This window comes from Athene cunicularia (assembly GCF_003259725.1).
Source record: "Athene cunicularia isolate RWA chromosome 22 unlocalized genomic scaffold, athCun1 chr22_part1, whole genome shotgun sequence".
NCBI classification, from domain to species: domain Eukaryota; kingdom Metazoa; phylum Chordata; class Aves; order Strigiformes; family Strigidae; genus Athene; species Athene cunicularia.
Window position 1 is genome coordinate 1,123,980 of NW_020799128.1, and position 9,218 is coordinate 1,133,197.

The window sequence follows — 9,218 nt, forward strand, 5'->3', positions numbered from 1 at the left end:
AAAAAAAACCCCCCCCCCCCCAAAAAAAAAAAACCAAAACCAAACCAAACACCAAAAAAACCCACCACCAAACCAACTTTGGCTGGAAAATGCGCTGCATAAATGAGGCAAAACGCTACTAATTTGGAGCTGTCAAAGTTTTACTGTACATTTCCAAGTAATTTTTCCTCTTCTGTAGCTAAAGCTGGAAAGTAAACAGTTCCTTACATCTATCTTTAGTTCATTTTAATATATAGATGGGAAATATATTTATGTGTTTCGGGAAATAAAAACAAACTAGACACCCATTACGACCTATGGAAAAGTTACCAACGCCATTACTAACTCACAGCCTCTTCCACATAAATACAACGAGCACAGAGACGACCTTGCAGTAAAATTATTTTTGGAATTTCAGCATTAGATTTTCAGAACTCCCGCTCAACAAAAGCGAATGTGGCGAAATTTCTTAGGGAATTACTTGAAAATTCAAAGGCATTTTGAATCAGCGTTTGCGTTCAAAACCATTAAAGTGATTAGCAATTCCTGCCCAAGTCTGGAAGCGTCTCCGACTCGATGCCTGTTCTGGGAGCAGCACAATGAGCCGTTCTAAGTGTCAGGCACGAAAGAGATTACGAGAACCGTCTGACAGATGTCAGGACCACATCACAGAATCCGAAATCAAAGATAAGAAACCACGACATTCTCCTACCGATGAGGAATTGTTCTCGAGGGTATATTAAACAAGGATGATAAGCTCCCGTCTCCGGGTGAGGTTGGCCTCATTCATAGAGTTTCCTACACGCAGGTGCCCAAACCCTTCGCTAAACACAGGCTCTCGCTGGGATCACCTGATTTGTGATTGTCCTGAAAAAAGAACGATGTGAAGGCTTTCCTTTATACCCAGCCAAGGATATTCTGTAGTGCGTAAACAGTCGGATGAAGATGAAGAAGGTTCATCTTCAACTGTTCTGCACCCTTGATTGTTTTTCAGTAGTTAAGACAAAGTGCTCCATTCCTGCTATGGAGTCATCAGCCTTTTGACGCCTGTTTGCCTGTTTAACAACTGTCGGATCAGTGATGTTACAGCGGCAACAAATGTAAAAAACGCTGCTCCTCTCCAGACCAACTCCCGAGGAAAGTGTTTTTACATTCAGGTTTATGCCAACAGAAGCAAATAATGCACTTTACAGAGACGCAGCAAAGACATGTAGAGGAAGAACAAAACCCAAGTACAATTAAGGAAACCAGCATGAGACCTTAACTTATGGAAAGCATCACTAAGTGAAACAGCAGCAGCCGAACAGAAACACAGCGTCGAGTACAGCGAGAAGTATCGGACAATCTGTTAGCGAGCTAATTTCATTCTGTTCACAGGAAGGGAAAATGACACCGAGCGCACAAGGCTCCTGCCCTGCGAGGCGCGTGCGGGTGACTCCGGGGAGATATAAATCCATTCCACTCCCAGGCACTGCAGGAGCTAATGAAGTCAAATGGAGACCATCGGGACAAGTTTTCTCTTGCTGTTGCAGGCTCCTGCCACTCTCTGCTACACCAACGCCGTGCAGTCGGCTCTGCGGTCTTCTGTTGGCAACGCCGCAGCATGTGGAAGCAATAGGACTTTTCCCAGTGGACTTCAGCTCCATCTGTGTCAGTCCCTCACTGCCGCAGCGAGCTAAATGGCACTTAATAATAAAAGAGCTGTGCTTTCATTCTTTTAAGTGAACCCTCTCACATTCATCTGCTCCCTAGTTTTTATGTCCAAGTGCCTTTACAAACACAGAAAAAAAGATTAAAAAAAAAAATAAAATTAAAGACCAGTAAAGACATCAAGACCAATATCCTCTACAGGAATTGCTGACTGTGAGTGCCCAACTTGAGCTGGTTAAAAAGGGGTCTGATGTTCAGAAAATTGATATTCATTTCGCTCGGCCAGAGAGAAATGCTTCTGCTGTACAGCTGGTAACTGCAGATCCCAATTCTCTAGTCACTGCCACAAATTTAACCCATGAACTTTTTATCTACCGGTCAGGAGGAGCTCTCCAGTGACTTCGGTAGTTCCTTAGCAGTCTTGCAGAGATCAGGAAAGAAAATAATTTCTAGAATTAAAACAACCTGGACAGTTTAAAACGGGACACTGATCTTAGCTTCTTATTTAAAACACGCCCTTTTCAAATACAGAATTCCTTAAATAATTGTAAGTATATTTTAAGGTTTCTATTTCAATTTCTCTGCTTTGAAGGAATAGTTTCTAATGGCAACACTAGGTAGAAATCGTGACCGGGTCCTGGGAGACCTGCCTTGTGTCTCAGGCTTGCTAGGTATCTCTGGACAGATCAGTTCGTTCGTAGCTTCTTCAGTTCTGAGATTTTCAAACCAGCACAATTTTCAACTGAGTGCTTTGGGATATACCAGTGAAAAGAGCCAGATACGGCGATCACTCTTAGTCAATCTGAGAAAAGCATCATCAAACATCCTCATTGTTTATTTCTGTGGGTTTTTTTTTTGTTTGTTTGTTTTTTTTTTTTTTTCTACAGACACCCCCCAGCCTTCTTCAGCCGCTATTTCCGATGTGACGGTATGAGCAGAGGCAGGCTGGGACAGCCTGCTCAGGATCATCCCGTACCAGACACAGCTGAGCCTCGGAGCAGCTGCTCTGGAATACAAGAGAGAAACACCCGGGAGAGCCCCTGGAGAGGCAGCGACAGCACCGAGCTGCCCCGCGGAGCCCAGGCAACCGGCCGTCCGCATCGTGCTTCCGCATGCGACGCGCCAAGTAACTCGGCTATATATTCCATGCTCCATTTAATTCCATTCCCTTTATTTAATTGATTGCAACAACAGCACTTAATAATGGCTTTGTACTAAAACGTGATTTTTTTATTTTTTTTTTTCACAGGAATAACGGGTATTGCTGGGCTCAAAGACAATGAAATAATGAACTGGACTCTCCCAAATTCATCCCACTGACCCAGGAAAATTACCAGTTCTAAACCCAACTATTTGTATTATTCTTGCTTTGCTCTGTATCAGCGGAGCAGGGGAGAGGGATGGAGAGAGGACAGGGGGACAGCTTTGGAGTTCATCCACACCAATATTTCAGGGTTCTTCTGCAGCCACTAAATTGAGAAACCTGCTTGAACTGCAAAGCGATTCTACCTAAAGCCCAGGCACCGGTTACTGCAAAACCAGCCAGTGTCGGGTGACTCTGCAACAGGAGTGGTGTCAGTACACGAGACGTTTATATGCATTTATAGAACGCACATTTTCTGTTTTAAGAAGCTCACCAGCTGTCTGAAGGAATCAAGACCTTCGTTTCAGTGCCTATCTGAATGTGAGTAACTCTACGAATACCGGAGTCACTGGCATCACACTCCAGCTACCCCTGAGGGCAAATAACCACTAACTGCTTGTAAAGCCTTTGGAAGATGCACAAGGTCCGCGTGCAGTGGCACGTATCGACCAGAACTGATCTGCTGGGAGCCCCAGCCAGCAGCCAGGGCTTCCTGGAGATTGATATTCATGCAACGGGCATATCCCTCTACACAACAATGGCTTTTCAGTGAACAAGCTCCCAACCAACAACCACTTTGAGTATAATTAAGTAATTAATTATATTTTCTAATCTATTAAGCCTTGATTGCTTATCAAAGCATTCAGCTGGATCATTTTCCTCTTGTCATTTCCAATTAATTTTGCCTTTATTTTTTTTTTTTTTAAGCAAAGGAAGAAGTCTCTCAAACTTCACACGGAATGGGGGCTTCAGTGGAGCAGAAAGAGTAGTTGTTTGTTTTTCTCAAACTATAGCTTACTAACAAACGATGATGTGTACATGATTCCACACAGGTAGAGCACCTGATTGCTAGGAAGTATGAAGTGCTTATCTTTTGCAATGGTGAAAAACTCCTAAAGCCAGTAATGCCTTTATGGTTTTAATAATCCCTGTAGCTATGCAGTTGCATTCACCATAGTGCAGGATTAAACGCAGCAGCATGGGGTAATTAGCGCAATCAGGAATTAAACTCATCTGGCATCACATCTGCAAATCAATACAGACTGCTATGTAATGTCTGTAAGTGCTAACTAACAAAAATTAAAAAATACCAAGACTTTCTTAAACGGCTGAAACTTGCACAGCTCCATCAACAGCCATGGGACTACTCCGCTTCAGAACTGGAAATCCAGTCCATGATTGTTAAAATGAGTATGTAAAGTATTTAAGTATGAGTATGTAAAAATGAGTATCTTTTAGCACAAAATACCCCCTCCCAATTTGTCCTGGGACTTTAATTAAGAACAGAAAATCAGTGGATATCCAATAAGGAGGAAGAAAAGCTTGGTTGGCGCAGATCCCTATCATGTTGGGGAAGGAATCGTTTGGGAGAAAGCCCAACCAACCCACAAGATGTTCCCTGGGTTAGTGTCATAAGGTGGAATTTATCTGGTCTAACGATACACCCTGCTCTGTTTGATCTCACAGAGAGAGAAAAAAAAGAAAAATAATTCAATACCAACAGGGACCAAAGACATTAGTGTTATATTAATGTTGCAGGTGACTAACACCCCCTCAAACAGTGGCCCTTGAATATTCACAGTGGCAAAAAGTAAGAGGAGGACAAGTTTTCCCGTGATGACATCAGCTCCTCAAGAACATTACTGCGGGTACAGCACTCTGCCTTCTCGGCGAAACATCCAGAACTTCGAAGGATTCGGACTTCACCTCTGGGAAGAACTCGGCAGCGCGCACAGTTCGCGAGGCCGTGCAGTCTCTTGGGAAGGGTCTGAAGCCCAGTTTCAGATTCTCTTACATCACCTTCATTTGCATTAGCAGCAAATTACAAGCCTCTTTGCATGTAGTCAGCTATTCAATTAATAAAAGGGAAACGAAGCAGGTTTCCTTCTCCTTGCTGCTTGTCCAGCTGGATCAGGAACACTTTCACATTACGTACAGTCCACGGAAGCAGACAACCGATTGCCCAGTCCCTTGTGGGGACATAATCCAGCCCTCATAAACAGCACAGCCGCAAACGAGGCGCTCTGGTTTACGTCAAGAAGTATCCACAGTGTACTACGTATAAAATACGTAGCATGTGTGAGACAGAAATTATAATCTCAAATAAATATGACGTATAAATACACGTTTGTCATCACAGCGTAAGAAAGAGCGATCCCTGTGTGAAAGAAGATGTAAAGCATAGCGACGGGAGGGGAATTTCTCCCCGATGAAAGAGGATAACCTCTCTTATATTGGTATGGATCCAAAGTTTCACTGCTGACTGTGTTGTGAAAGCAAAAGATGTGGTCTGTCTTGTTATTTTATTTTTTTTTTTCTTCCCTGATGAGTGATGCCAGGATTTCCAGGGCACACGTAGGAGTAGGGATGATGCCACATTTCCTGCCAGCCACGGAGCTCTGACAGTTCACTCTTTTTATGCGGTTTGTGGAATCACATGTTCCCAGTTCAGCTCTAGGATTTTTTTTTTTTTTTTTCCCCCCTCAGGACACTTCAATCTTTCATCCTTTCCTGCAGTTGTAAAGGTCTCTGCAAATCTAACACGATGTGTTAGAGCACAGAAGATTTCTTCACTGGGCAAGGCGGTTAAAGTTTCACTGAAGCTGAGAGAACAGGACTGGGAAACTACCCAGGCTGGGTACTGATACATCTCATATAAAGTACAGTCACATGGAATAAACCAGACAAAATTAACTGCATTCACTTCTGAGGATAATGATTTGAAAAGATGCTTCATAAAATAAAATGTAATGCTAATTATGCTTTTATGGGACATGACTATTTAGGGAGCGGACCATCAAAGCTAACACTCGCTGAAGACACAAGCTCTACTCCAAACCTGTGCTTTTCAAACTTTTTCAGCTTGGCTGCTATCAACCCTGAGGCACCACTGTGCAGTACTTACAACATCTCAGCTATGTTTGTAAACTTTACTACCTGCACGAACCATTTAGAGAAACTGCCTTGGTAGATGCAAATTTCCCATCCAGACCGACCATTTCTACGGCTTAGCTGATGGCCTTGAGCACTCCATGAAGAAAAACAGCTGGGCAAAAAATACAGAAGAGGGAGAACTTAAAACGTTTTGCCAGGACAACTTTCTATTGAAAAACACTGCTTCTGCAACAAAAACAAAGCCTTTCATAAGAATGTATTGGTTCAGATTAATTTCTTAATCAGTAAAACTCAGAATTTTATTTCAATTACATTGTTTTCTAATATCTATTAGGAAAAAAATCTACTTCTATTGGCTTTCTTGATGTATTAACTGAATAAAAAAAAAATCATAAAATAATCTTGCAAAAACATTATCCAGGGGAAGAGATTTCGGCAATCCTAGATCAAGTTCCTCATGTCTCAAAACTGGGATTTTTTCCATTGAGCTCATGAGCTCAGTGTAAAGGGCTGTGCCATAGTTTAGGCTCACAAGAAACCCGGAATGCTTTTGGCTTCAATTAAGAGTAGCCGAGAGACTGTGGGAAATGGAAATTTAAAGGGATTCTCAGTGAAGTGACCGATGTCTCCAAGACTCACATTCTGATTTTATGTCTCAGAGAGCATCTGAGAGGCAGGAACCTACATGGTTTAGCCTGAAAACCCAAAAGTCTGCCCTTCTCCCAGGACCTGAATTTTACCTCCGTTATATGAGCAAATGGGGTCAACACTCACTAGAACTGTGTCTGGAGACCTTGGGAAGACGTTTAGCTTTTGCCAGAGTGTCTCTGAGCGATGCTTTCTGCACCTGTTTCAAATTTAAGTCCGGTCTTAAACCTTGTCTTCTACAAGAGCCTCTTACTTGCAGCTTTCATGATTTTGGGCACGTGCCATTACCTTTCCTTTCCAAATGTAATAAAAATGATATTGTTCAAGCTGAAGAACTTAACGGCTATTTTGCCTTTTTTTTGACCTGTAGCTTATGTATAGGTATGTCGGGGCTTGCTGCAAATGCAGCTTGAGATGCGTGCATGTGTGTTTCCTTCCTGGGTATTTATTCATATGTCACAGCATGATTTACACGGAATACAAGCCGGTTACTTAAAGATCTGAAAGACTTAAAGGTATTGAAAATAAGTGGAAGAATTGAACCCTGTTATCATTACTGTGAGACAATGAAGGCTTGTCAGGCAAGGAGCTTATCTGCTCCGCTAAAGGTGGGTTTGACCCTCCGTGCTGTGCCAGTGCTCCAGAAATGCCCATACTGGTCTGGGGAGGAGGGGAACCGGAGTGGGATGGGATGGGCCGACAACACACGTGGTAGAAATTGCCTGTATACTGAAGAAATTGCCTTCCCTTCTTTGTTCTTTTTCTTGCCTTTCTTTCTAAAAAAACCCAAGTGGACAATCAGCCCCAAAAACTAGTTAAAAGAAGGCAGAGTATCTGTCTTCTCTACATCACAAACACAGTCCAAGACACCTGACGGCAAGGTAACGCACCAACAGCTCCAGACAAAGATTTCAACGAGATCCGTTTTCTGCTCTAAATAGCCCATTATGCTTCCTTAATGAACCTATTTATTTTTATGTATTATAGTTATTATTTATATTAATGCATTATACACGGTACTATAAGATCTAAGCCCCTGGAATTAAGACTTAAGCAAAGCCATACTCTTCCCCACTTCACTGTGGGCTTCAAACAGGGTCCTTCAAGAGAGGCAAAGCCCACGGATAGACTAATCCCAGGCCACAGCTTCTCCAGGAGATACAATCACTCGCCAGAGACAAAGGCAAGAAGGGACAGACCCCAGTTTGCACGAGATTATTTTCTCATTTCAGAGCTCTGATGAGGCTAACAGGTGCACGTGCACACCCAGCAATGAGGCAGGATGAAAGCGTTTTGTGGGGTCAGCGCGCTGGCAAGGAGAGCAGCACAGAAAAATCATTGGTGCGCTGGTAAACAGAAGGGCTCTTTGCTCTCCTTACCTGGCAAGAAAGATTATCCCATTTGGACATCTGGTAACTGCCCACCCCTCCTCTCCTTCCCCCCCCCAAATACATTTCCTTTTAGGAGTCTCAGATCTCACACATGGGAACCATCTTTCCCCTTAAGTGACAGTTACGTGTTGGCTATTAATGACACGGAGATTAGCCCCATGCCATTCCCGTGCAGAAGAAAGGGATGTAGAATACATAATTCTTTTAAATTGCCGCTTCTAGGATCAACGGTGGAAACTTAACAGTGACAACAGAAAACTTCCTTAAGAAAAATAATCAAATCTATGTCTGAGATTCAGCTTGGTGGAGAAATTCATTTCTCTGTCAATACCAGAACAAACAGGGTTTCTCATCCTTCTCCTTGGGTACTGAAAGTCATTCATTTAAAAATAGATATATAGATGTATTGCCATTTTCGACTGCTGAAACAATGCACTAGACAGACAGTTAACTGCCTCTGGATAGTAAATAAATTTCCTGCCTTATTGAGTGAGGTGAATACAAAGAGATGAAGCACTAAATCCTGCCCATGGCACGTCATCTCTATCTTAGGTTGTCATGCCAGCAAAAATTATATCTAACTTGGTCCAAGAAAATTCTACCTCAGAAACATTCTTATTAAATACATTGGGGAAGATTCGTGTCTCTGTTACATCTGCATGGATCTCTTAAGCACAGGTCCGTATCCAGAGTTTAAGATAGTGGCAGCACGATTCTAGAGAGGAGAATTTCATCTGAGTAGCTTTGAACAAGCACTTCAGCATCGGAGAGAATCGGCATGAGCAACTCCTGCTCTATCACTTGAATTCTCCTAGGTCACTCTACGAGAGGAAAGCAGTTTTAAAAATGTGGTTTCAAAGAGAAATAATCCTAAGTGCACTAAATAAATCATAATCGCTTTAATACCCGGTATGTCCCTCTAGAGATTCATTCCATTAACCCTTTCCGTCCTCAACATCTACAAGCCTGGTGTATTTATTGTAGCACCGGTTTGCTGCCAGGCACACATGAGACTCACAGCTACCTGGACTACACGTATAAAGTAAACCCTGAAAACGGCGAGAAATGACCAGTTGTAGAATTTTAGGTAGCTGCAAAATATAGAACAGGTCCATACCCAAGTGCATCCAGTTGTTGGAAGCAAAGACATTCCTCTCCTCCTCACCACAGCCCGTGTCCTGTACTGTTGCTCCAGTACAGCATTAAAAGGTGTAATCTATTGTGTTTTTTTTTTTTTTTCTCCTTAAAAATACCCTGAATTTTTAAATATATATATATATATATATATATAT

The 9,218-nt window shown here is 42.4% G+C and overlaps 1 protein-coding gene across 2 annotated transcripts in view; it reads right to left on the reverse strand.

Moving 5' to 3' along the window:
• The window catches only part of LRRTM4 (leucine rich repeat transmembrane neuronal 4), a 218,150-nt gene that overhangs the window by 25,771 nt on the left and 183,161 nt on the right, over positions 1-9,218 (reverse strand). The window lies entirely within an intron of this gene.